We start from the raw sequence: 27,991 nt of genomic DNA, 5'->3' as shown, positions 1-27,991 counted from the left end.
ACGAGAACGGCCGGCAGCCCCGCCGGTCCCGGGCCGGGCCGGGCCGCCCGCCTCAGCCCGCCCGCCGCCGGCACCAGGCGCTCCCCGCCGCGGCCGAGCGCCGGCCCGCCGCATCCCCCGCCCCCCCCCCCCCCCCCCCTTCGGCCGCTGCCCGCCGGCCCCCGCCCGCCCGCCCGCCCGCCCTCAGGCCGAGCGCTCACCCAGCGCGCCGCCGCACGTCCCGGCCCGAAAGTCTTCCAGGCTGCCGGCGAAGGCTCCGCACCGCCACGGGCGCGGCGGCGCGCCGCGCGGGCTGGAAATGAACCCCACTTCCGGGGCCGTCTGCGTAACCCGTACGTGCGAGGCCGAAGCCCCGCCCCTAGGGGGCAAGCCGTTTCCGCGCACGCGCAAAAGCGGAATTGCGTCATACGCATGCGACGCCGCCGGAGACCACGCCCCCTTTGGCTTCAGTCCGGCACTGCGCATGCGCTGCCCTTAGTTTTGCCAGTACCTCTTCTGCGCATGCGCAGAAGCGGAATTGCGTCATACGCATGCGACGCCGCCGGAGACCACGCCCCCTTTGGCTTCAAGCCGGCACTGCGCATGCGCTGCCCTTAGTTTTGCCAGTACTTCTTCTGCGCATGCGCAGAAGCGGAATTGCGTCATCACCACGCGACTACTCCCCCAGACCACGCCCCCTTTGGCTTCAAGCCCCGTCTGCGCATGCGCTGCCCTTACTCTGCAGGGCGGCGACGCTGCTGCCGCCTGGCGAAAAAATTTGGGTACTGCAGCCAGTCTAGCTAACAGACTGCACCCTTTATTAGACGAATGGAAGCGAGAAGGGAACTCTGCCCACGGCCCCTTAGCAAGTCGCCCGGCTTCACATCTCGCTGGATCAACTTCTTCCAGTGAACATATTCAATTCAACCAGTCTAGAGAAAAAGAGAAAAAAAAAAAAAAAAAAAAAAGAAAAAACAAAAGAATCACTCGAGAGACCAGGCATACACTTTTTTTTTTTTTTTTCCTTATAAAAACACCAGCAACATTGTCTTCACGATAAAAGAGGCAATGAAACCTTTTCTTGTCAAATGTAAGGGCACTAAAGAGAAGGTAATTCGACAGACAAGACATAAACCTCTCCAGCTCTTTCCCCACGTCTATTTGGCATTCGTTTCCAAAAACTTTCTCGGGTGAACGTCTTTTGTCTTTGAGCAGTGCGACAGGCGGTTTGCAAACGGCACAAGTCTCTGCTTTTGAAAAATCAACTCAGACTCTGTAATCACTTTAGATGGGGCACTTTGTGTTTCAGAGAAACAAAACCAACGCTGAGTCTTTCCTTGAACGACACAGGCCTGTTCACCTTTAAATCAGAGAAACAACGGACGTGGTTCTGATCCCTCAAGGAATCTGTACTTTCCAACAGACTGCACCGTCAGGATCAACAAAGCAGTTTCCTACCGTTTCGCCAGCGAGCCAGAGGACTGTCTCGAGACTAAGTTTCCTTGAACAAACACCGAAGAGATCTTCAAGACTCGGTCCAAATGGCTCCGTCAACCTTGAAATCGTAGTCCCCTTCAGCTCCACACCGCTTCATTCTGGGAACGCCCGCTAGAAAAAAAAGAAACAGTTTATTCAGTGTAACGATTCGATTGGTATACAAGCCTTCAAGGCTCCCAAGACCAAGCCTAAGAGGGTCAGGACCGTGCATGTTTGTACTCGCAGTGAAGCTCAACACCTTAGGCAACCCTCAGCCGAGACAAAGGTGAAAAACTCACCGGCGCCGAACGTTTCCTCGTCTGTAAGCTGCCCATCCTTAGCGTGCAGGACTCCACATTCAAAATTCACAGGTCCCGGAGAAAGAAAACCAAAAACTACAGGACAAACAGACAATCAAACAAAAGACCTCAAATAAGGTTTCCTCTAAGGACTGTTAGATACATCTTTTGTACACGACCTACGCACGGCAACATACGCTTCGTACCAGCTCCGTTACATGCTCAAGTAGCAGACGCCTCAGACTCTGCTTTCCATCACAGATTACGATTTTTTGATGACGTTACTAAAGCTGGTCATCTATTCGTACGATAGGTTATGCCAGTGCCTGAAATGATTTTCGATCTCAGACGCTGCACAGAAACGCCGCAGTTTTTCACTGCAATAAGCAATTGATACCTCAGTCGGTACACGTCACCGAGTGAGTGCTAGGAGTGAAAAGTTTACATTTACCTCTCGCTCTTCGACAGCCAATGAATCCTGTAAACAAAACAACATCTTTAGCACACCGGTACCGAAGACACAGCGCAAAACCCCCCGTTAATGTGCTCCTGTATTTGTTTTAATTTCAAAGTAGCCACTTCAACTGATAAAGACAGCCGATTCTCTACCTGTAACTCTACTCCTCCTTATTATCCTGCTACAGAAAGAAACAAACCGCTAGCATTTCTACGTAACGACTTATTTTTCCAGAGAAGAATAAAAAGCCACAACCGACCAACCAAAAAAAAAAACCAAACAGAAACAAAACAAACAAAAAAACCAAACCCCCAAAACAACTCACCTCCTACCTTCTGTGTCCCAGGATGAAAAGTTTCCTTCGGGTTCTTCCCAAATTTGTCGTGACCCACAGGACTGAAATGCAAACGAAATACTGCTTTAGAGGAGAGCGAGCACACACCTCGACATTAAACCATGAACTGGCTGTAGTCGGAATCGATTGCGAGAAGAATCGTTCAAAGAGCCTCGCTGACGTGGAATTTTTTGCGGAAGAGCCATTTATTTCCCACACGACTAACCGCTGAGACTTCTTAAACTTCTTTCTGATTTTAAAAACAGAAACAACTAGGACCCTGCACGGAGATCACTTTCAAGCGTACCGTATTTACTTAGGAAGCACAGAACTTTATTCCCTCGTCCTTCGCTTCGGCTTTCTACGTAACTGTCGTGAGCGTTTTAGGAAGACTCGGTAACCTATCCTATTTCATACGCTTCTCTTCCATCCCTTTGAAAACAACTCCAGGCACGTCAAATGAAAAACGAGCTGCTCGGCGTCAGGCTCGTACCCCAAAGATCCACAAGCAAGACCAGCTGCCTCGCTCAACGGAAAGCCCTCACGTACAGCATTTCTTCCCAACTCGTGTTTCTACGCGACTGTCATTTTCGCCCCTTTTTTTTCCCCTACCGTGAATTTCTGGAGCTGCGCAGCACGCCACGGAGTGCCAAATGCAGTCTGTCTGAGGCACACCGAGCTGACACGGAGGTCACATCCGATGCGCCTCTCCATCATCGCTTACGCTAGGCCACCACGCCGACAGGATCTCCTGTAGTTCCCTTCGAAAGCAATTAAAAGGCTGAGATTAATTTAATTGACAAAAAAGCAGGTTTGTCGTGCAGCTGAAATTCGTTGACATAGTCGGTACCGAAACTCACGCTGGCTGTGAACGGGGTGAAATGGCAAAGGACCATCAGCCAGGCCCGAGGGAAGGCTCAAAGGCTGTACAAGCTAAAGAACAGCCAGGGAAGGGATTTTAGTCCGAGCCCAGGCGGGCAAAAGGAGATGACGTTAGTCCTGCTGCCTGCAGGCGTGTGGGAAAATCACCCCGGGGTGGGGGGGGAACTCGAGAAAATTGCGTCCTAACGGAAGCAGGGTATTACGGAGAGCTTTTTTTAGGGTAGGATACAGCTACAGCCTCGAGGACGGTCGGCACGCACACAGCCTGTACCGCCACCGCTCCCTAAGCAGCGGCTCGGCGCACGCCGACAGCGGTGACGGAGGACGAGCTTAAGGCAAAAAGCCAAAAGCAAACCCCTCAAAGCCCAGAACCGTTCTCAGGAACGCAGGAGTTAAGCCTAAAAGCGGTTGAAAGCTGCCTCCTACCTCTTCCCCCTCCGACACCGGCACGTTTCCTCGCGATCCCTTTTCGCAAACAAAAGAGGGACGCCTGCAGTATCAGCTTGGTCCCGAAGCACCACGACGCGCTTGCTGGCTACACGCTCTCTTCTGACAAGGCTGACAGCTTCTCCGCACGCGACAGCCGAGGCCCTGTGAAACACGAGGAAGGCAAACACCGGTAACGTCTCGCAGGGGTCTGGAGGAAGTCAGGATGCACTACATTCGGAGCCCGACGCGTTACCCAAAGGAATTACCCCAGCAGAACAAGAGGCAGGAACGATCGGTAGACAGGCAGACAACATGCACGGCAGCGATACCCCCGTCAGACTTGCAGGGCGCTTCCAGACCCAGCCCGCTGCCGCGGCTCAGGCCGGCGGCTGGGGGAAAGACAAAGCCCCGCGCAGAGCTGCGGCGGCTGCCCGGGCAGCCCAGAGGCGGCGGGGGGGGGGGGCGGCAGGTCGCCGCGGGCCGACCCCTCCCCTCTCCCGGGCCCCGCCAGGCCGCCACAAGCGGCGAGCACCGGGGCCGCCACAAGCGGCGAGCACCGGGGCCGCCCCGCCGCCGCTCCTCGCCTCCTCGCTGAGGTAGCGGCGCAGCCCCGAGAGACAAAAAAAAAAAAAAAAAAAAAAACCAGCCCAAAATAGGCAGCACCGTGAGGAGCCCGCTGACCACCGTCGCTGCCGGGGAGACGAGAACGGCCGGCAGCCCCGCCGGTCCCGGGCCGGGCCGGGCCGCCCGCCTCAGCCCGCCCGCCGCCGGCACCAGGCGCTCCCCGCCGCGGCCGAGCGCCGGCCCGCCGCATCCCCCGCCCCCCCCCCCCCCCCCCCTTCGGCCGCTGCCCGCCGGCCCCCGCCCGCCCGCCCGCCCGCCCTCAGGCCGAGCGCTCACCCAGCGCGCCGCCGCACGTCCCGGCCCGAAAGTCTTCCAGGCTGCCGGCGAAGGCTCCGCACCGCCACGGGCGCGGCGGCGCGCCGCGCGGGCTGGAAATGAACCCCACTTCCGGGGCCGTCTGCGTAACCCGTACGTGCGAGGCCGAAGCCCCGCCCCTAGGGGGCAAGCCGTTTCCGCGCACGCGCAAAAGCGGAATTGCGTCATACGCATGCGACGCCGCCGGAGACCACGCCCCCTTTGGCTTCAGTCCGGCACTGCGCATGCGCTGCCCTTAGTTTTGCCAGTACCTCTTCTGCGCATGCGCAGAAGCGGAATTGCGTCATACGCATGCGACGCCGCCGGAGACCACGCCCCCTTTGGCTTCAAGCCGGCACTGCGCATGCGCTGCCCTTAGTTTTGCCAGTACTTCTTCTGCGCATGCGCAGAAGCGGAATTGCGTCATCACCACGCGACTACTCCCCCAGACCACGCCCCCTTTGGCTTCAAGCCCCGTCTGCGCATGCGCTGCCCTTACTCTGCAGGGCGGCGACGCTGCTGCCGCCTGGCGAAAAAATTTGGGTACTGCAGCCAGTCTAGCTAACAGACTGCACCCTTTATTAGACGAATGGAAGCGAGAAGGGAACTCTGCCCACGGCCCCTTAGCAAGTCGCCCGGCTTCACATCTCGCTGGATCAACTTCTTCCAGTGAACATATTCAATTCAACCAGTCTAGAGAAAAAGAGAAAAAAAAAAAAAAAAAAAAAAGAAAAAACAAAAGAATCACTCGAGAGACCAGGCATACACTTTTTTTTTTTTTTTTCCTTATAAAAACACCAGCAACATTGTCTTCACGATAAAAGAGGCAATGAAACCTTTTCTTGTCAAATGTAAGGGCACTAAAGAGAAGGTAATTCGACAGACAAGACATAAACCTCTCCAGCTCTTTCCCCACGTCTATTTGGCATTCGTTTCCAAAAACTTTCTCGGGTGAACGTCTTTTGTCTTTGAGCAGTGCGACAGGCGGTTTGCAAACGGCACAAGTCTCTGCTTTTGAAAAATCAACTCAGACTCTGTAATCACTTTAGATGGGGCACTTTGTGTTTCAGAGAAACAAAACCAACGCTGAGTCTTTCCTTGAACGACACAGGCCTGTTCACCTTTAAATCAGAGAAACAACGGACGTGGTTCTGATCCCTCAAGGAATCTGTACTTTCCAACAGACTGCACCGTCAGGATCAACAAAGCAGTTTCCTACCGTTTCGCCAGCGAGCCAGAGGACTGTCTCGAGACTAAGTTTCCTTGAACAAACACCGAAGAGATCTTCAAGACTCGGTCCAAATGGCTCCGTCAACCTTGAAATCGTAGTCCCCTTCAGCTCCACACCGCTTCATTCTGGGAACGCCCGCTAGAAAAAAAAGAAACAGTTTATTCAGTGTAACGATTCGATTGGTATACAAGCCTTCAAGGCTCCCAAGACCAAGCCTAAGAGGGTCAGGACCGTGCATGTTTGTACTCGCAGTGAAGCTCAACACCTTAGGCAACCCTCAGCCGAGACAAAGGTGAAAAACTCACCGGCGCCGAACGTTTCCTCGTCTGTAAGCTGCCCATCCTTAGCGTGCAGGACTCCACATTCAAAATTCACAGGTCCCGGAGAAAGAAAACCAAAAACTACAGGACAAACAGACAATCAAACAAAAGACCTCAAATAAGGTTTCCTCTAAGGACTGTTAGATACATCTTTTGTACACGACCTACGCACGGCAACATACGCTTCGTACCAGCTCCGTTACATGCTCAAGTAGCAGACGCCTCAGACTCTGCTTTCCATCACAGATTACGATTTTTTGATGACGTTACTAAAGCTGGTCATCTATTCGTACGATAGGTTATGCCAGTGCCTGAAATGATTTTCGATCTCAGACGCTGCACAGAAACGCCGCAGTTTTTCACTGCAATAAGCAATTGATACCTCAGTCGGTACACGTCACCGAGTGAGTGCTAGGAGTGAAAAGTTTACATTTACCTCTCGCTCTTCGACAGCCAATGAATCCTGTAAACAAAACAACATCTTTAGCACACCGGTACCGAAGACACAGCGCAAAACCCCCCGTTAATGTGCTCCTGTATTTGTTTTAATTTCAAAGTAGCCACTTCAACTGATAAAGACAGCCGATTCTCTACCTGTAACTCTACTCCTCCTTATTATCCTGCTACAGAAAGAAACAAACCGCTAGCATTTCTACGTAACGACTTATTTTTCCAGAGAAGAATAAAAAGCCACAACCGACCAACCAAAAAAAAAAACCAAACAGAAACAAAACAAACAAAAAAACCAAACCCCCAAAACAACTCACCTCCTACCTTCTGTGTCCCAGGATGAAAAGTTTCCTTCGGGTTCTTCCCAAATTTGTCGTGACCCACAGGACTGAAATGCAAACGAAATACTGCTTTAGAGGAGAGCGAGCACACACCTCGACATTAAACCATGAACTGGCTGTAGTCGGAATCGATTGCGAGAAGAATCGTTCAAAGAGCCTCGCTGACGTGGAATTTTTTGCGGAAGAGCCATTTATTTCCCACACGACTAACCGCTGAGACTTCTTAAACTTCTTTCTGATTTTAAAAACAGAAACAACTAGGACCCTGCACGGAGATCACTTTCAAGCGTACCGTATTTACTTAGGAAGCACAGAACTTTATTCCCTCGTCCTTCGCTTCGGCTTTCTACGTAACTGTCGTGAGCGTTTTAGGAAGACTCGGTAACCTATCCTATTTCATACGCTTCTCTTCCATCCCTTTGAAAACAACTCCAGGCACGTCAAATGAAAAACGAGCTGCTCGGCGTCAGGCTCGTACCCCAAAGATCCACAAGCAAGACCAGCTGCCTCGCTCAACGGAAAGCCCTCACGTACAGCATTTCTTCCCAACTCGTGTTTCTACGCGACTGTCATTTTCGCCCCTTTTTTTTCCCCTACCGTGAATTTCTGGAGCTGCGCAGCACGCCACGGAGTGCCAAATGCAGTCTGTCTGAGGCACACCGAGCTGACACGGAGGTCACATCCGATGCGCCTCTCCATCATCGCTTACGCTAGGCCACCACGCCGACAGGATCTCCTGTAGTTCCCTTCGAAAGCAATTAAAAGGCTGAGATTAATTTAATTGACAAAAAAGCAGGTTTGTCGTGCAGCTGAAATTCGTTGACATAGTCGGTACCGAAACTCACGCTGGCTGTGAACGGGGTGAAATGGCAAAGGACCATCAGCCAGGCCCGAGGGAAGGCTCAAAGGCTGTACAAGCTAAAGAACAGCCAGGGAAGGGATTTTAGTCCGAGCCCAGGCGGGCAAAAGGAGATGACGTTAGTCCTGCTGCCTGCAGGCGTGTGGGAAAATCACCCCGGGGTGGGGGGGGAACTCGAGAAAATTGCGTCCTAACGGAAGCAGGGTATTACGGAGAGCTTTTTTTAGGGTAGGATACAGCTACAGCCTCGAGGACGGTCGGCACGCACACAGCCTGTACCGCCACCGCTCCCTAAGCAGCGGCTCGGCGCACGCCGACAGCGGTGACGGAGGACGAGCTTAAGGCAAAAAGCCAAAAGCAAACCCCTCAAAGCCCAGAACCGTTCTCAGGAACGCAGGAGTTAAGCCTAAAAGCGGTTGAAAGCTGCCTCCTACCTCTTCCCCCTCCGACACCGGCACGTTTCCTCGCGATCCCTTTTCGCAAACAAAAGAGGGACGCCTGCGGTATCAGCTTGGTCCCGAAGCACCACGACGCGCTTGCTGGCTACACGCTCTCTTCTGACAAGGCTGACAGCTTCTCCGCACGCGACAGCCGAGGCCCTGTGAAACACGAGGAAGGCAAACACCGGTAACGTCTCGCAGGGGTCTGGAGGAAGTCAGGATGCACTACATTCGGAGCCCGACGCGTTACCCAAAGGAATTACCCCAGCAGAACAAGAGGCAGGAACGATCGGTAGACAGGCAGACAACATGCACGGCAGCGATACCCCCGTCAGACTTGCAGGGCGCTTCCAGACCCAGCCCGCTGCCGCGGCTCAGGCCGGCGGCTGGGGGAAAGACAAAGCCCCGCGCAGAGCTGCGGCGGCTGCCCAGAGGCGGCGGGGGGGGGGGCGGCAGGTCGCCGCGGGCCGACCCCTCCCCTCTCCCGGGCCCCGCCAGGCCGCCACAAGCGGCGAGCACCGGGGCCGCCCCGCCGCCGCTCCTCGCCTCCTCGCTGAGGTAGCGGCGCAGCCCCGAGAGACAAAAAAAAAAAAAAAAAAAAAACCAGCCCAAAATAGGCAGCACCGTGAGGAGCCCGCTGACCACCGTCGCTGCCGGGGAGACGAGAACGGCCGGCAGCCCCGCCGGTCCCGGGCCGGGCCGGGCCGCCCGCCTCAGCCCGCCCGCCGCCGGCACCAGGCGCTCCCCGCCGCGGCCGAGCGCCGGCCCGCCGCATCCCCCGCCCCCCCCCCCCCCCCCCTTCGGCCGCTGCCCGCCGGCCCCCGCCCGCCCGCCCGCCCGCCCTCAGGCCGAGCGCTCACCCAGCGCGCCGCCGCACGTCCCGGCCCGAAAGTCTTCCAGGCTGCCGGCGAAGGCTCCGCACCGCCACGGGCGCGGCGGCGCGCCGCGCGGGCTGGAAATGAACCCCACTTCCGGGGCCGTCTGCGTAACCCGTACGTGCGAGGCCGAAGCCCCGCCCCTAGGGGGCAAGCCGTTTCCGCGCACGCGCAAAAGCGGAATTGCGTCATACGCATGCGACGCCGCCGGAGACCACGCCCCCTTTGGCTTCAGTCCGGCACTGCGCATGCGCTGCCCTTAGTTTTGCCAGTACCTCTTCTGCGCATGCGCAGAAGCGGAATTGCGTCATACGCATGCGACGCCGCCGGAGACCACGCCCCCTTTGGCTTCAAGCCGGCACTGCGCATGCGCTGCCCTTAGTTTTGCCAGTACTTCTTCTGCGCATGCGCAGAAGCGGAATTGCGTCATCACCACGCGACTACTCCCCCAGACCACGCCCCCTTTGGCTTCAAGCCCCGTCTGCGCATGCGCTGCCCTTACTCTGCAGGGCGGCGACGCTGCTGCCGCCTGGCGAAAAAATTTGGGTACTGCAGCCAGTCTAGCTAACAGACTGCACCCTTTATTAGACGAATGGAAGCGAGAAGGGAACTCTGCCCACGGCCCCTTAGCAAGTCGCCCGGCTTCACATCTCGCTGGATCAACTTCTTCCAGTGAACATATTCAATTCAACCAGTCTAGAGAAAAAGAGAAAAAAAAAAAAAAAAAAAAAAGAAAAAACAAAAGAATCACTCGAGAGACCAGGCATACACTTTTTTTTTTTTTTTTCCTTATAAAAACACCAGCAACATTGTCTTCACGATAAAAGAGGCAATGAAACCTTTTCTTGTCAAATGTAAGGGCACTAAAGAGAAGGTAATTCGACAGACAAGACATAAACCTCTCCAGCTCTTTCCCCACGTCTATTTGGCATTCGTTTCCAAAAACTTTCTCGGGTGAACGTCTTTTGTCTTTGAGCAGTGCGACAGGCGGTTTGCAAACGGCACAAGTCTCTGCTTTTGAAAAATCAACTCAGACTCTGTAATCACTTTAGATGGGGCACTTTGTGTTTCAGAGAAACAAAACCAACGCTGAGTCTTTCCTTGAACGACACAGGCCTGTTCACCTTTAAATCAGAGAAACAACGGACGTGGTTCTGATCCCTCAAGGAATCTGTACTTTCCAACAGACTGCACCGTCAGGATCAACAAAGCAGTTTCCTACCGTTTCGCCAGCGAGCCAGAGGACTGTCTCGAGACTAAGTTTCCTTGAACAAACACCGAAGAGATCTTCAAGACTCGGTCCAAATGGCTCCGTCAACCTTGAAATCGTAGTCCCCTTCAGCTCCACACCGCTTCATTCTGGGAACGCCCGCTAGAAAAAAAAGAAACAGTTTATTCAGTGTAACGATTCGATTGGTATACAAGCCTTCAAGGCTCCCAAGACCAAGCCTAAGAGGGTCAGGACCGTGCATGTTTGTACTCGCAGTGAAGCTCAACACCTTAGGCAACCCTCAGCCGAGACAAAGGTGAAAAACTCACCGGCGCCGAACGTTTCCTCGTCTGTAAGCTGCCCATCCTTAGCGTGCAGGACTCCACATTCAAAATTCACAGGTCCCGGAGAAAGAAAACCAAAAACTACAGGACAAACAGACAATCAAACAAAAGACCTCAAATAAGGTTTCCTCTAAGGACTGTTAGATACATCTTTTGTACACGACCTACGCACGGCAACATACGCTTCGTACCAGCTCCGTTACATGCTCAAGTAGCAGACGCCTCAGACTCTGCTTTCCATCACAGATTACGATTTTTTGATGACGTTACTAAAGCTGGTCATCTATTCGTACGATAGGTTATGCCAGTGCCTGAAATGATTTTCGATCTCAGACGCTGCACAGAAACGCCGCAGTTTTTCACTGCAATAAGCAATTGATACCTCAGTCGGTACACGTCACCGAGTGAGTGCTAGGAGTGAAAAGTTTACATTTACCTCTCGCTCTTCGACAGCCAATGAATCCTGTAAACAAAACAACATCTTTAGCACACCGGTACCGAAGACACAGCGCAAAACCCCCCGTTAATGTGCTCCTGTATTTGTTTTAATTTCAAAGTAGCCACTTCAACTGATAAAGACAGCCGATTCTCTACCTGTAACTCTACTCCTCCTTATTATCCTGCTACAGAAAGAAACAAACCGCTAGCATTTCTACGTAACGACTTATTTTTCCAGAGAAGAATAAAAAGCCACAACCGACCAACCAAAAAAAAAAACCAAACAGAAACAAAACAAACAAAAAAACCAAACCCCCAAAACAACTCACCTCCTACCTTCTGTGTCCCAGGATGAAAAGTTTCCTTCGGGTTCTTCCCAAATTTGTCGTGACCCACAGGACTGAAATGCAAACGAAATACTGCTTTAGAGGAGAGCGAGCACACACCTCGACATTAAACCATGAACTGGCTGTAGTCGGAATCGATTGCGAGAAGAATCGTTCAAAGAGCCTCGCTGACGTGGAATTTTTTGCGGAAGAGCCATTTATTTCCCACACGACTAACCGCTGAGACTTCTTAAACTTCTTTCTGATTTTAAAAACAGAAACAACTAGGACCCTGCACGGAGATCACTTTCAAGCGTACCGTATTTACTTAGGAAGCACAGAACTTTATTCCCTCGTCCTTCGCTTCGGCTTTCTACGTAACTGTCGTGAGCGTTTTAGGAAGACTCGGTAACCTATCCTATTTCATACGCTTCTCTTCCATCCCTTTGAAAACAACTCCAGGCACGTCAAATGAAAAACGAGCTGCTCGGCGTCAGGCTCGTACCCCAAAGATCCACAAGCAAGACCAGCTGCCTCGCTCAACGGAAAGCCCTCACGTACAGCATTTCTTCCCAACTCGTGTTTCTACGCGACTGTCATTTTCGCCCCTTTTTTTTCCCCTACCGTGAATTTCTGGAGCTGCGCAGCACGCCACGGAGTGCCAAATGCAGTCTGTCTGAGGCACACCGAGCTGACACGGAGGTCACATCCGATGCGCCTCTCCATCATCGCTTACGCTAGGCCACCACGCCGACAGGATCTCCTGTAGTTCCCTTCGAAAGCAATTAAAAGGCTGAGATTAATTTAATTGACAAAAAAGCAGGTTTGTCGTGCAGCTGAAATTCGTTGACATAGTCGGTACCGAAACTCACGCTGGCTGTGAACGGGGTGAAATGGCAAAGGACCATCAGCCAGGCCCGAGGGAAGGCTCAAAGGCTGTACAAGCTAAAGAACAGCCAGGGAAGGGATTTTAGTCCGAGCCCAGGCGGGCAAAAGGAGATGACGTTAGTCCTGCTGCCTGCAGGCGTGTGGGAAAATCACCCCGGGGTGGGGGGGGAACTCGAGAAAATTGCGTCCTAACGGAAGCAGGGTATTACGGAGAGCTTTTTTTAGGGTAGGATACAGCTACAGCCTCGAGGACGGTCGGCACGCACACAGCCTGTACCGCCACCGCTCCCTAAGCAGCGGCTCGGCGCACGCCGACAGCGGTGACGGAGGACGAGCTTAAGGCAAAAAGCCAAAAGCAAACCCCTCAAAGCCCAGAACCGTTCTCAGGAACGCAGGAGTTAAGCCTAAAAGCGGTTGAAAGCTGCCTCCTACCTCTTCCCCCTCCGACACCGGCACGTTTCCTCGCGATCCCTTTTCGCAAACAAAAGAGGGACGCCTGCGGTATCAGCTTGGTCCCGAAGCACCACGACGCGCTTGCTGGCTACACGCTCTCTTCTGACAAGGCTGACAGCTTCTCCGCACGCGACAGCCGAGGCCCTGTGAAACACGAGGAAGGCAAACACCGGTAACGTCTCGCAGGGGTCTGGAGGAAGTCAGGATGCACTACATTCGGAGCCCGACGCGTTACCCAAAGGAATTACCCCAGCAGAACAAGAGGCAGGAACGATCGGTAGACAGGCAGACAACATGCACGGCAGCGATACCCCCGTCAGACTTGCAGGGCGCTTCCAGACCCAGCCCGCTGCCGCGGCTCAGGCCGGCGGCTGGGGGAAAGACAAAGCCCCGCGCAGAGCTGCGGCGGCTGCCCAGAGGCGGCGGGGGGGGGGGCGGCAGGTCGCCGCGGGCCGACCCCTCCCCTCTCCCGGGCCCCGCCAGGCCGCCACAAGCGGCGAGCACCGGGGCCGCCCCGCCGCCGCTCCTCGCCTCCTCGCTGAGGTAGCGGCGCAGCCCCGAGAGACAAAAAAAAAAAAAAAAAAAAAAACCAGCCCAAAATAGGCAGCACCGTGAGGAGCCCGCTGACCACCGTCGCTGCCGGGGAGACGAGAACGGCCGGCAGCCCCGCCGGTCCCGGGCCGGGCCGGGCCGCCCGCCTCAGCCCGCCCGCCGCCGGCACCAGGCGCTCCCCGCCGCGGCCGAGCGCCGGCCCGCCGCATCCCCCGCCCCCCCCCCCCCCCCCCCTTCGGCCGCTGCCCGCCGGCCCCCGCCCGCCCGCCCGCCCGCCCTCAGGCCGAGCGCTCACCCAGCGCGCCGCCGCACGTCCCGGCCCGAAAGTCTTCCAGGCTGCCGGCGAAGGCTCCGCACCGCCACGGGCGCGGCGGCGCGCCGCGCGGGCTGGAAATGAACCCCACTTCCGGGGCCGTCTGCGTAACCCGTACGTGCGAGGCCGAAGCCCCGCCCCTAGGGGGCAAGCCGTTTCCGCGCACGCGCAAAAGCGGAATTGCGTCATACGCATGCGACGCCGCCGGAGACCACGCCCCCTTTGGCTTCAGTCCGGCACTGCGCATGCGCTGCCCTTAGTTTTGCCAGTACCTCTTCTGCGCATGCGCAGAAGCGGAATTGCGTCATACGCATGCGACGCCGCCGGAGACCACGCCCCCTTTGGCTTCAAGCCGGCACTGCGCATGCGCTGCCCTTAGTTTTGCCAGTACTTCTTCTGCGCATGCGCAGAAGCGGAATTGCGTCATCACCACGCGACTACTCCCCCAGACCACGCCCCCTTTGGCTTCAAGCCCCGTCTGCGCATGCGCTGCCCTTACTCTGCAGGGCGGCGACGCTGCTGCCGCCTGGCGAAAAAATTTGGGTACTGCAGCCAGTCTAGCTAACAGACTGCACCCTTTATTAGACGAATGGAAGCGAGAAGGGAACTCTGCCCACGGCCCCTTAGCAAGTCGCCCGGCTTCACATCTCGCTGGATCAACTTCTTCCAGTGAACATATTCAATTCAACCAGTCTAGAGAAAAAGAGAAAAAAAAAAAAAAAAAAAAAAGAAAAAACAAAAGAATCACTCGAGAGACCAGGCATACACTTTTTTTTTTTTTTTTCCTTATAAAAACACCAGCAACATTGTCTTCACGATAAAAGAGGCAATGAAACCTTTTCTTGTCAAATGTAAGGGCACTAAAGAGAAGGTAATTCGACAGACAAGACATAAACCTCTCCAGCTCTTTCCCCACGTCTATTTGGCATTCGTTTCCAAAAACTTTCTCGGGTGAACGTCTTTTGTCTTTGAGCAGTGCGACAGGCGGTTTGCAAACGGCACAAGTCTCTGCTTTTGAAAAATCAACTCAGACTCTGTAATCACTTTAGATGGGGCACTTTGTGTTTCAGAGAAACAAAACCAACGCTGAGTCTTTCCTTGAACGACACAGGCCTGTTCACCTTTAAATCAGAGAAACAACGGACGTGGTTCTGATCCCTCAAGGAATCTGTACTTTCCAACAGACTGCACCGTCAGGATCAACAAAGCAGTTTCCTACCGTTTCGCCAGCGAGCCAGAGGACTGTCTCGAGACTAAGTTTCCTTGAACAAACACCGAAGAGATCTTCAAGACTCGGTCCAAATGGCTCCGTCAACCTTGAAATCGTAGTCCCCTTCAGCTCCACACCGCTTCATTCTGGGAACGCCCGCTAGAAAAAAAAGAAACAGTTTATTCAGTGTAACGATTCGATTGGTATACAAGCCTTCAAGGCTCCCAAGACCAAGCCTAAGAGGGTCAGGACCGTGCATGTTTGTACTCGCAGTGAAGCTCAACACCTTAGGCAACCCTCAGCCGAGACAAAGGTGAAAAACTCACCGGCGCCGAACGTTTCCTCGTCTGTAAGCTGCCCATCCTTAGCGTGCAGGACTCCACATTCAAAATTCACAGGTCCCGGAGAAAGAAAACCAAAAACTACAGGACAAACAGACAATCAAACAAAAGACCTCAAATAAGGTTTCCTCTAAGGACTGTTAGATACATCTTTTGTACACGACCTACGCACGGCAACATACGCTTCGTACCAGCTCCGTTACATGCTCAAGTAGCAGACGCCTCAGACTCTGCTTTCCATCACAGATTACGATTTTTTGATGACGTTACTAAAGCTGGTCATCTATTCGTACGATAGGTTATGCCAGTGCCTGAAATGATTTTCGATCTCAGACGCTGCACAGAAACGCCGCAGTTTTTCACTGCAATAAGCAATTGATACCTCAGTCGGTACACGTCACCGAGTGAGTGCTAGGAGTGAAAAGTTTACATTTACCTCTCGCTCTTCGACAGCCAATGAATCCTGTAAACAAAACAACATCTTTAGCACACCGGTACCGAAGACACAGCGCAAAACCCCCCGTTAATGTGCTCCTGTATTTGTTTTAATTTCAAAGTAGCCACTTCAACTGATAAAGACAGCCGATTCTCTACCTGTAACTCTACTCCTCCTTATTATCCTGCTACAGAAAGAAACAAACCGCTAGCATTTCTACGTAACGACTTATTTTTCCAGAGAAGAATAAAAAGCCACAACCGACCAACCAAAAAAAAAAACCAAACAGAAACAAAACAAACAAAAAAACCAAACCCCCAAAACAACTCACCTCCTACCTTCTGTGTCCCAGGATGAAAAGTTTCCTTCGGGTTCTTCCCAAATTTGTCGTGACCCACAGGACTGAAATGCAAACGAAATACTGCTTTAGAGGAGAGCGAGCACACACCTCGACATTAAACCATGAACTGGCTGTAGTCGGAATCGATTGCGAGAAGAATCGTTCAAAGAGCCTCGCTGACGTGGAATTTTTTGCGGAAGAGCCATTTATTTCCCACACGACTAACCGCTGAGACTTCTTAAACTTCTTTCTGATTTTAAAAACAGAAACAACTAGGACCCTGCACGGAGATCACTTTCAAGCGTACCGTATTTACTTAGGAAGCACAGAACTTTATTCCCTCGTCCTTCGCTTCGGCTTTCTACGTAACTGTCGTGAGCGTTTTAGGAAGACTCGGTAACCTATCCTATTTCATACGCTTCTCTTCCATCCCTTTGAAAACAACTCCAGGCACGTCAAATGAAAAACGAGCTGCTCGGCGTCAGGCTCGTACCCCAAAGATCCACAAGCAAGACCAGCTGCCTCGCTCAACGGAAAGCCCTCACGTACAGCATTTCTTCCCAACTCGTGTTTCTACGCGACTGTCATTTTCGCCCCTTTTTTTTCCCCTACCGTGAATTTCTGGAGCTGCGCAGCACGCCACGGAGTGCCAAATGCAGTCTGTCTGAGGCACACCGAGCTGACACGGAGGTCACATCCGATGCGCCTCTCCATCATCGCTTACGCTAGGCCACCACGCCGACAGGATCTCCTGTAGTTCCCTTCGAAAGCAATTAAAAGGCTGAGATTAATTTAATTGACAAAAAAGCAGGTTTGTCGTGCAGCTGAAATTCGTTGACATAGTCGGTACCGAAACTCACGCTGGCTGTGAACGGGGTGAAATGGCAAAGGACCATCAGCCAGGCCCGAGGGAAGGCTCAAAGGCTGTACAAGCTAAAGAACAGCCAGGGAAGGGATTTTAGTCCGAGCCCAGGCGGGCAAAAGGAGATGACGTTAGTCCTGCTGCCTGCAGGCGTGTGGGAAAATCACCCCGGGGTGGGGGGGGAACTCGAGAAAATTGCGTCCTAACGGAAGCAGGGTATTACGGAGAGCTTTTTTTAGGGTAGGATACAGCTACAGCCTCGAGGACGGTCGGCACGCACACAGCCTGTACCGCCACCGCTCCCTAAGCAGCGGCTCGGCGCACGCCGACAGCGGTGACGGAGGACGAGCTTAAGGCAAAAAGCCAAAAGCAAACCCCTCAAAGCCCAGAACCGTTCTCAGGAACGCAGGAGTTAAGCCTAAAAGCGGTTGAAAGCTGCCTCCTACCTCTTCCCCCTCCGACACCGGCACGTTTCCTCGCGATCCCTTTTCGCAAACAAAAGAGGGACGCCTGCAGTATCAGCTTGGTCCCGAAGCACCACGACGCGCTTGCTGGCTACACGCTCTCTTCTGACAAGGCTGACAGCTTCTCCGCACGCGACAGCCGAGGCCCTGTGAAACACGAGGAAGGCAAACACCGGTAACGTCTCGCAGGGGTCTGGAGGAAGTCAGGATGCACTACATTCGGAGCCCGACGCGTTACCCAAAGGAATTACCCCAGCAGAACAAGAGGCAGGAACGATCGGTAGACAGGCAGACAACATGCACGGCAGCGATACCCCCGTCAGACTTGCAGGGCGCTTCCAGACCCAGCCCGCTGCCGCGGCTCAGGCCGGCGGCTGGGGGAAAGACAAAGCCCCGCGCAGAGCTGCGGCGGCTGCCCGGGCAGCCCAGAGGCGGCGGGGGGGGGGGGCGGCAGGTCGCCGCGGGCCGACCCCTCCCCTCTCCCGGGCCCCGCCAGGCCGCCACAAGCGGCGAGCACCGGGGCCGCCACAAGCGGCGAGCACCGGGGCCGCCCCGCCGCCGCTCCTCGCCTCCTCGCTGAGGTAGCGGCGCAGCCCCGAGAGACAAAAAAAAAAAAAAAAAAAAAAACCAGCCCAAAATAGGCAGCACCGTGAGGAGCCCGCTGACCACCGTCGCTGCCGGGGAGACGAGAACGGCCGGCAGCCCCGCCGGTCCCGGGCCGGGCCGGGCCGCCCGCCTCAGCCCGCCCGCCGCCGGCACCAGGCGCTCCCCGCCGCGGCCGAGCGCCGGCCCGCCGCATCCCCCGCCCCCCCCCCCCCCCCCCCTTCGGCCGCTGCCCGCCGGCCCCCGCCCGCCCGCCCGCCCGCCCTCAGGCCGAGCGCTCACCCAGCGCGCCGCCGCACGTCCCGGCCCGAAAGTCTTCCAGGCTGCCGGCGAAGGCTCCGCACCGCCACGGGCGCGGCGGCGCGCCGCGCGGGCTGGAAATGAACCCCACTTCCGGGGCCGTCTGCGTAACCCGTACGTGCGAGGCCGAAGCCCCGCCCCTAGGGGGCAAGCCGTTTCCGCGCACGCGCAAAAGCGGAATTGCGTCATACGCATGCGACGCCGCCGGAGACCACGCCCCCTTTGGCTTCAGTCCGGCACTGCGCATGCGCTGCCCTTAGTTTTGCCAGTACCTCTTCTGCGCATGCGCAGAAGCGGAATTGCGTCATACGCATGCGACGCCGCCGGAGACCACGCCCCCTTTGGCTTCAAGCCGGCACTGCGCATGCGCTGCCCTTAGTTTTGCCAGTACTTCTTCTGCGCATGCGCAGAAGCGGAATTGCGTCATCACCACGCGACTACTCCCCCAGACCACGCCCCCTTTGGCTTCAAGCCCCGTCTGCGCATGCGCTGCCCTTACTCTGCAGGGCGGCGACGCTGCTGCCGCCTGGCGAAAAAATTTGGGTACTGCAGCCAGTCTAGCTAACAGACTGCACCCTTTATTAGACGAATGGAAGCGAGAAGGGAACTCTGCCCACGGCCCCTTAGCAAGTCGCCCGGCTTCACATCTCGCTGGATCAACTTCTTCCAGTGAACATATTCAATTCAACCAGTCTAGAGAAAAAGAGAAAAAAAAAAAAAAAAAAAAAAGAAAAAACAAAAGAATCACTCGAGAGACCAGGCATACACTTTTTTTTTTTTTTTTCCTTATAAAAACACCAGCAACATTGTCTTCACGATAAAAGAGGCAATGAAACCTTTTCTTGTCAAATGTAAGGGCACTAAAGAGAAGGTAATTCGACAGACAAGACATAAACCTCTCCAGCTCTTTCCCCACGTCTATTTGGCATTCGTTTCCAAAAACTTTCTCGGGTGAACGTCTTTTGTCTTTGAGCAGTGCGACAGGCGGTTTGCAAACGGCACAAGTCTCTGCTTTTGAAAAATCAACTCAGACTCTGTAATCACTTTAGATGGGGCACTTTGTGTTTCAGAGAAACAAAACCAACGCTGAGTCTTTCCTTGAACGACACAGGCCTGTTCACCTTTAAATCAGAGAAACAACGGACGTGGTTCTGATCCCTCAAGGAATCTGTACTTTCCAACAGACTGCACCGTCAGGATCAACAAAGCAGTTTCCTACCGTTTCGCCAGCGAGCCAGAGGACTGTCTCGAGACTAAGTTTCCTTGAACAAACACCGAAGAGATCTTCAAGACTCGGTCCAAATGGCTCCGTCAACCTTGAAATCGTAGTCCCCTTCAGCTCCACACCGCTTCATTCTGGGAACGCCCGCTAGAAAAAAAAGAAACAGTTTATTCAGTGTAACGATTCGATTGGTATACAAGCCTTCAAGGCTCCCAAGACCAAGCCTAAGAGGGTCAGGACCGTGCATGTTTGTACTCGCAGTGAAGCTCAACACCTTAGGCAACCCTCAGCCGAGACAAAGGTGAAAAACTCACCGGCGCCGAACGTTTCCTCGTCTGTAAGCTGCCCATCCTTAGCGTGCAGGACTCCACATTCAAAATTCACAGGTCCCGGAGAAAGAAAACCAAAAACTACAGGACAAACAGACAATCAAACAAAAGACCTCAAATAAGGTTTCCTCTAAGGACTGTTAGATACATCTTTTGTACACGACCTACGCACGGCAACATACGCTTCGTACCAGCTCCGTTACATGCTCAAGTAGCAGACGCCTCAGACTCTGCTTTCCATCACAGATTACGATTTTTTGATGACGTTACTAAAGCTGGTCATCTATTCGTACGATAGGTTATGCCAGTGCCTGAAATGATTTTCGATCTCAGACGCTGCACAGAAACGCCGCAGTTTTTCACTGCAATAAGCAATTGATACCTCAGTCGGTACACGTCACCGAGTGAGTGCTAGGAGTGAAAAGTTTACATTTACCTCTCGCTCTTCGACAGCCAATGAATCCTGTAAACAAAACAACATCTTTAGCACACCGGTACCGAAGACACAGCGCAAAACCCCCCGTTAATGTGCTCCTGTATTTGTTTTAATTTCAAAGTAGCCACTTCAACTGATAAAGACAGCCGATTCTCTACCTGTAACTCTACTCCTCCTTATTATCCTGCTACAGAAAGAAACAAACCGCTAGCATTTCTACGTAACGACTTATTTTTCCAGAGAAGAATAAAAAGCCACAACCGACCAACCAAAAAAAAAAACCAAACAGAAACAAAACAAACAAAAAAACCAAACCCCCAAAACAACTCACCTCCTACCTTCTGTGTCCCAGGATGAAAAGTTTCCTTCGGGTTCTTCCCAAATTTGTCGTGACCCACAGGACTGAAATGCAAACGAAATACTGCTTTAGAGGAGAGCGAGCACACACCTCGACATTAAACCATGAACTGGCTGTAGTCGGAATCGATTGCGAGAAGAATCGTTCAAAGAGCCTCGCTGACGTGGAATTTTTTGCGGAAGAGCCATTTATTTCCCACACGACTAACCGCTGAGACTTCTTAAACTTCTTTCTGATTTTAAAAACAGAAACAACTAGGACCCTGCACGGAGATCACTTTCAAGCGTACCGTATTTACTTAGGAAGCACAGAACTTTATTCCCTCGTCCTTCGCTTCGGCTTTCTACGTAACTGTCGTGAGCGTTTTAGGAAGACTCGGTAACCTATCCTATTTCATACGCTTCTCTTCCATCCCTTTGAAAACAACTCCAGGCACGTCAAATGAAAAACGAGCTGCTCGGCGTCAGGCTCGTACCCCAAAGATCCACAAGCAAGACCAGCTGCCTCGCTCAACGGAAAGCCCTCACGTACAGCATTTCTTCCCAACTCGTGTTTCTACGCGACTGTCATTTTCGCCCCTTTTTTTTCCCCTACCGTGAATTTCTGGAGCTGCGCAGCACGCCACGGAGTGCCAAATGCAGTCTGTCTGAGGCACACCGAGCTGACACGGAGGTCACATCCGATGCGCCTCTCCATCATCGCTTACGCTAGGCCACCACGCCGACAGGATCTCCTGTAGTTCCCTTCGAAAGCAATTAAAAGGCTGAGATTAATTTAATTGACAAAAAAGCAGGTTTGTCGTGCAGCTGAAATTCGTTGACATAGTCGGTACCGAAACTCACGCTGGCTGTGAACGGGGTGAAATGGCAAAGGACCATCAGCCAGGCCCGAGGGAAGGCTCAAAGGCTGTACAAGCTAAAGAACAGCCAGGGAAGGGATTTTAGTCCGAGCCCAGGCGGGCAAAAGGAGATGACGTTAGTCCTGCTGCCTGCAGGCGTGTGGGAAAATCACCCCGGGGTGGGGGGGGAACTCGAGAAAATTGCGTCCTAACGGAAGCAGGGTATTACGGAGAGCTTTTTTTAGGGTAGGATACAGCTACAGCCTCGAGGACGGTCGGCACGCACACAGCCTGTACCGCCACCGCTCCCTAAGCAGCGGCTCGGCGCACGCCGACAGCGGTGACGGAGGACGAGCTTAAGGCAAAAAGCCAAAAGCAAACCCCTCAAAGCCCAGAACCGTTCTCAGGAACGCAGGAGTTAAGCCTAAAAGCGGTTGAAAGCTGCCTCCTACCTCTTCCCCCTCCGACACCGGCACGTTTCCTCGCGATCCCTTTTCGCAAACAAAAGAGGGACGCCTGCGGTATCAGCTTGGTCCCGAAGCACCACGACGCGCTTGCTGGCTACACGCTCTCTTCTGACAAGGCTGACAGCTTCTCCGCACGCGACAGCCGAGGCCCTGTGAAACACGAGGAAGGCAAACACCGGTAACGTCTCGCAGGGGTCTGGAGGAAGTCAGGATGCACTACATTCGGAGCCCGACGCGTTACCCAAAGGAATTACCCCAGCAGAACAAGAGGCAGGAACGATCGGTAGACAGGCAGACAACATGCACGGCAGCGATACCCCCGTCAGACTTGCAGGGCGCTTCCAGACCCAGCCCGCTGCCGCGGCTCAGGCCGGCGGCTGGGGGAAAGACAAAGCCCCGCGCAGAGCTGCGGCGGCTGCCCAGAGGCGGCGGGGGGGGGGGCGGCAGGTCGCCGCGGGCCGACCCCTCCCCTCTCCCGGGCCCCGCCAGGCCGCCACAAGCGGCGAGCACCGGGGCCGCCCCGCCGCCGCTCCTCGCCTCCTCGCTGAGGTAGCGGCGCAGCCCCGAGAGACAAAAAAAAAAAAAAAAAAAAAACCAGCCCAAAATAGGCAGCACCGTGAGGAGCCCGCTGACCACCGTCGCTGCCGGGGAGACGAGAACGGCCGGCAGCCCCGCCGGTCCCGGGCCGGGCCGGGCCGCCCGCCTCAGCCCGCCCGCCGCCGGCACCAGGCGCTCCCCGCCGCGGCCGAGCGCCGGCCCGCCGCATCCCCCGCCCCCCCCCCCCCCCCCCTTCGGCCGCTGCCCGCCGGCCCCCGCCCGCCCGCCCGCCCGCCCTCAGGCCGAGCGCTCACCCAGCGCGCCGCCGCACGTCCCGGCCCGAAAGTCTTCCAGGCTGCCGGCGAAGGCTCCGCACCGCCACGGGCGCGGCGGCGCGCCGCGCGGGCTGGAAATGAACCCCACTTCCGGGGCCGTCTGCGTAACCCGTACGTGCGAGGCCGAAGCCCCGCCCCTAGGGGGCAAGCCGTTTCCGCGCACGCGCAAAAGCGGAATTGCGTCATACGCATGCGACGCCGCCGGAGACCACGCCCCCTTTGGCTTCAGTCCGGCACTGCGCATGCGCTGCCCTTAGTTTTGCCAGTACCTCTTCTGCGCATGCGCAGAAGCGGAATTGCGTCATACGCATGCGACGCCGCCGGAGACCACGCCCCCTTTGGCTTCAAGCCGGCACTGCGCATGCGCTGCCCTTAGTTTTGCCAGTACTTCTTCTGCGCATGCGCAGAAGCGGAATTGCGTCATCACCACGCGACTACTCCCCCAGACCACGCCCCCTTTGGCTTCAAGCCCCGTCTGCGCATGCGCTGCCCTTACTCTGCAGGGCGGCGACGCTGCTGCCGCCTGGCGAAAAAATTTGGGTACTGCAGCCAGTCTAGCTAACAGACTGCACCCTTTATTAGACGAATGGAAGCGAGAAGGGAACTCTGCCCACGGCCCCTTAGCAAGTCGCCCGGCTTCACATCTCGCTGGATCAACTTCTTCCAGTGAACATATTCAATTCAACCAGTCTAGAGAAAAAGAGAAAAAAAAAAAAAAAAAAAAAAGAAAAAACAAAAGAATCACTCGAGAGACCAGGCATACACTTTTTTTTTTTTTTTTCCTTATAAAAACACCAGCAACATTGTCTTCACGATAAAAGAGGCAATGAAACCTTTTCTTGTCAAATGTAAGGGCACTAAAGAGAAGGTAATTCGACAGACAAGACATAAACCTCTCCAGCTCTTTCCCCACGTCTATTTGGCATTCGTTTCCAAAAACTTTCTCGGGTGAACGTCTTTTGTCTTTGAGCAGTGCGACAGGCGGTTTGCAAACGGCACAAGTCTCTGCTTTTGAAAAATCAACTCAGACTCTGTAATCACTTTAGATGGGGCACTTTGTGTTTCAGAGAAACAAAACCAACGCTGAGTCTTTCCTTGAACGACACAGGCCTGTTCACCTTTAAATCAGAGAAACAACGGACGTGGTTCTGATCCCTCAAGGAATCTGTACTTTCCAACAGACTGCACCGTCAGGATCAACAAAGCAGTTTCCTACCGTTTCGCCAGCGAGCCAGAGGACTGTCTCGAGACTAAGTTTCCTTGAACAAACACCGAAGAGATCTTCAAGACTCGGTCCAAATGGCTCCGTCAACCTTGAAATCGTAGTCCCCTTCAGCTCCACACCGCTTCATTCTGGGAACGCCCGCTAGAAAAAAAAGAAACAGTTTATTCAGTGTAACGATTCGATTGGTATACAAGCCTTCAAGGCTCCCAAGACCAAGCCTAAGAGGGTCAGGACCGTGCATGTTTGTACTCGCAGTGAAGCTCAACACCTTAGGCAACCCTCAGCCGAGACAAAGGTGAAAAACTCACCGGCGCCGAACGTTTCCTCGTCTGTAAGCTGCCCATCCTTAGCGTGCAGGACTCCACATTCAAAATTCACAGGTCCCGGAGAAAGAAAACCAAAAACTACAGGACAAACAGACAATCAAACAAAAGACCTCAAATAAGGTTTCCTCTAAGGACTGTTAGATACATCTTTTGTACACGACCTACGCACGGCAACATACGCTTCGTACCAGCTCCGTTACATGCTCAAGTAGCAGACGCCTCAGACTCTGCTTTCCATCACAGATTACGATTTTTTGATGACGTTACTAAAGCTGGTCATCTATTCGTACGATAGGTTATGCCAGTGCCTGAAATGATTTTCGATCTCAGACGCTGCACAGAAACGCCGCAGTTTTTCACTGCAATAAGCAATTGATACCTCAGTCGGTACACGTCACCGAGTGAGTGCTAGGAGTGAAAAGTTTACATTTACCTCTCGCTCTTCGACAGCCAATGAATCCTGTAAACAAAACAACATCTTTAGCACACCGGTACCGAAGACACAGCGCAAAACCCCCCGTTAATGTGCTCCTGTATTTGTTTTAATTTCAAAGTAGCCACTTCAACTGATAAAGACAGCCGATTCTCTACCTGTAACTCTACTCCTCCTTATTATCCTGCTACAGAAAGAAACAAACCGCTAGCATTTCTACGTAACGACTTATTTTTCCAGAGAAGAATAAAAAGCCACAACCGACCAACCAAAAAAAAAAACCAAACAGAAACAAAACAAACAAAAAAACCAAACCCCCAAAACAACTCACCTCCTACCTTCTGTGTCCCAGGATGAAAAGTTTCCTTCGGGTTCTTCCCAAATTTGTCGTGACCCACAGGACTGAAATGCAAACGAAATACTGCTTTAGAGGAGAGCGAGCACACACCTCGACATTAAACCATGAACTGGCTGTAGTCGGAATCGATTGCGAGAAGAATCGTTCAAAGAGCCTCGCTGACGTGGAATTTTTTGCGGAAGAGCCATTTATTTCCCACACGACTAACCGCTGAGACTTCTTAAACTTCTTTCTGATTTTAAAAACAGAAACAACTAGGACCCTGCACGGAGATCACTTTCAAGCGTACCGTATTTACTTAGGAAGCACAGAACTTTATTCCCTCGTCCTTCGCTTCGGCTTTCTACGTAACTGTCGTGAGCGTTTTAGGAAGACTCGGTAACCTATCCTATTTCATACGCTTCTCTTCCATCCCTTTGAAAACAACTCCAGGCACGTCAAATGAAAAACGAGCTGCTCGGCGTCAGGCTCGTACCCCAAAGATCCACAAGCAAGACCAGCTGCCTCGCTCAACGGAAAGCCCTCACGTACAGCATTTCTTCCCAACTCGTGTTTCTACGCGACTGTCATTTTCGCCCCTTTTTTTTCCCCTACCGTGAATTTCTGGAGCTGCGCAGCACGCCACGGAGTGCCAAATGCAGTCTGTCTGAGGCACACCGAGCTGACACGGAGGTCACATCCGATGCGCCTCTCCATCATCGCTTACGCTAGGCCACCACGCCGACAGGATCTCCTGTAGTTCCCTTCGAAAGCAATTAAAAGGCTGAGATTAATTTAATTGACAAAAAAGCAGGTTTGTCGTGCAGCTGAAATTCGTTGACATAGTCGGTACCGAAACTCACGCTGGCTGTGAACGGGGTGAAATGGCAAAGGACCATCAGCCAGGCCCGAGGGAAGGCTCAAAGGCTGTACAAGCTAAAGAACAGCCAGGGAAGGGATTTTAGTCCGAGCCCAGGCGGGCAAAAGGAGATGACGTTAGTCCTGCTGCCTGCAGGCGTGTGGGAAAATCACCCCGGGGTGGGGGGGGAACTCGAGAAAATTGCGTCCTAACGGAAGCAGGGTATTACGGAGAGCTTTTTTTAGGGTAGGATACAGCTACAGCCTCGAGGACGGTCGGCACGCACACAGCCTGTACCGCCACCGCTCCCTAAGCAGCGGCTCGGCGCACGCCGACAGCGGTGACGGAGGACGAGCTTAAGGCAAAAAGCCAAAAGCAAACCCCTCAAAGCCCAGAACCGTTCTCAGGAACGCAGGAGTTAAGCCTAAAAGCGGTTGAAAGCTGCCTCCTACCTCTTCCCCCTCCGACACCGGCACGTTTCCTCGCGATCCCTTTTCGCAAACAAAAGAGGGACGCCTGCAGTATCAGCTTGGTCCCGAAGCACCACGACGCGCTTGCTGGCTACACGCTCTCTTCTGACAAGGCTGACAGCTTCTCCGCACGCGACAGCCGAGGCCCTGTGAAACACGAGGAAGGCAAACACCGGTAACGTCTCGCAGGGGTCTGGAGGAAGTCAGGATGCACTACATTCGGAGCCCGACGCGTTACCCAAAGGAATTACCCCAGCAGAACAAGAGGCAGGAACGATCGGTAGACAGGCAGACAACATGCACGGCAGCGATACCCCCGTCAGACTTGCAGGGCGCTTCCAGACCCAGCCCGCTGCCGCGGCTCAGGCCGGCGGCTGGGGGAAAGACAAAGCCCCGCGCAGAGCTGCGGCGGCTGCCCAGAGGCGGCGGGGGGGGGGGCGGCAGGTCGCCGCGGGCCGACCCCTCCCCTCTCCCGGGCCCCGCCAGGCCGCCACAAGCGGCGAGCACCGGGGCCGCCCCGCCGCCGCTCCTCGCCTCCTCGCTGAGGTAGCGGCGCAGCCCCGAGAGACAAAAAAAAAAAAAAAAAAAAAACCAGCCCAAAATAGGCAGCACCGTGAGGAGCCCGCTGACCACCGTCGCTGCCGGGGAGACGAGAACGGCCGGCAGCCCCGCCGGTCCCGGGCCGGGCCGGGCCGCCCGCCTCAGCCCGCCCGCCGCCGGCACCAGGCGCTCCCCGCCGCGGCCGAGCGCCGGCCCGCCGCATCCCCCGCCCCCCCCCCCCCCCCCCCTTCGGCCGCTGCCCGCCGGCCCCCGCCCGCCCGCCCGCCCGCCCTCAGGCCGAGCGCTCACCCAGCGCGCCGCCGCACGTCCCGGCCCGAAAGTCTTCCAGGCTGCCGGCGAAGGCTCCGCACCGCCACGGGCGCGGCGGCGCGCCGCGCGGGCTGGAAATGAACCCCACTTCCGGGGCCGTCTGCGTAACCCGTACGTGCGAGGCCGAAGCCCCGCCCCTAGGGGGCAAGCCGTTTCCGCGCACGCGCAAAAGCGGAATTGCGTCATACGCATGCGACGCCGCCGGAGACCACGCCCCCTTTGGCTTCAGTCCGGCACTGCGCATGCGCTGCCCTTAGTTTTGCCAGTACCTCTTCTGCGCATGCGCAGAAGCGGAATTGCGTCATACGCATGCGACGCCGCCGGAGACCACGCCCCCTTTGGCTTCAAGCCGGCACTGCGCATGCGCTGCCCTTAGTTTTGCCAGTACTTCTTCTGCGCATGCGCAGAAGCGGAATTGCGTCATCACCACGCGACTACTCCCCCAGACCACGCCCCCTTTGGCTTCAAGCCCCGTCTGCGCATGCGCTGCCCTTACTCTGCAGGGCGGCGACGCTGCTGCCGCCTGGCGAAAAAATTTGGGTACTGCAGCCAGTCTAGCTAACAGACTGCACCCTTTAT

The 27,991-nt window shown here is 54.6% G+C and overlaps 6 long non-coding RNA genes across 6 annotated transcripts; all 6 read right to left on the bottom strand.

Moving 5' to 3' along the window:
- Window positions 1–774: 774 nt before the first annotated feature.
- On the bottom strand, window positions 775–4,388 carry LOC308057620. Its single transcript, XR_013925373.1, has 3 exons — window positions 3,854–4,388; window positions 3,158–3,306; window positions 775–2,607 (listed from the first exon to the last, which is right to left on the bottom strand). It is a non-coding gene; the product is annotated as an uncharacterized lncRNA (long non-coding RNA).
- A 942-nt stretch (window positions 4,389–5,330) lies between these two features.
- Window positions 5,331–7,877, bottom strand: LOC308057623. The gene is made up of 2 exons (XR_013925376.1): window positions 7,714–7,877; window positions 5,331–7,163 (listed from the first exon to the last, which is right to left on the bottom strand). It is a non-coding gene; the product is annotated as an uncharacterized lncRNA (long non-coding RNA).
- Window positions 7,878–8,326: 449 nt separating this feature from the next.
- On the bottom strand, window positions 8,327–12,396 carry LOC308057606. The gene is made up of 3 exons (XR_013925359.1): window positions 12,233–12,396; window positions 9,276–11,682; window positions 8,327–8,574 (listed from the first exon to the last, which is right to left on the bottom strand). It is a non-coding gene; the product is annotated as an uncharacterized lncRNA (long non-coding RNA).
- A 458-nt stretch (window positions 12,397–12,854) lies between these two features.
- On the bottom strand, window positions 12,855–17,557 carry LOC308057608. The gene is made up of 4 exons (XR_013925361.1): window positions 17,450–17,557; window positions 16,754–16,902; window positions 13,797–16,203; window positions 12,855–13,093 (listed from the first exon to the last, which is right to left on the bottom strand). It is a non-coding gene; the product is annotated as an uncharacterized lncRNA (long non-coding RNA).
- Window positions 17,558–18,926: 1,369 nt separating this feature from the next.
- Window positions 18,927–21,473, bottom strand: LOC308057619. Its single transcript, XR_013925372.1, has 2 exons — window positions 21,310–21,473; window positions 18,927–20,759 (listed from the first exon to the last, which is right to left on the bottom strand). It is a non-coding gene; the product is annotated as an uncharacterized lncRNA (long non-coding RNA).
- A 514-nt stretch (window positions 21,474–21,987) lies between these two features.
- On the bottom strand, window positions 21,988–26,951 carry LOC308057614. Its single transcript, XR_013925367.1, has 4 exons — window positions 26,525–26,951; window positions 25,829–25,977; window positions 22,872–25,278; window positions 21,988–22,170 (listed from the first exon to the last, which is right to left on the bottom strand). It is a non-coding gene; the product is annotated as an uncharacterized lncRNA (long non-coding RNA).
- Between the last annotated feature and the right edge of the window lie 1,040 nt (window positions 26,952–27,991).

This window comes from Falco punctatus (assembly GCF_963210335.1).
Source record: "Falco punctatus genome assembly, contig: scaffold_172, whole genome shotgun sequence".
Lineage (NCBI taxonomy): Eukaryota > Metazoa > Chordata > Aves > Falconiformes > Falconidae > Falco > Falco punctatus.
Note: the sequence above shows the minus strand (reverse complement) of the source record. Positions and strands in the feature narration are given on the sequence as shown.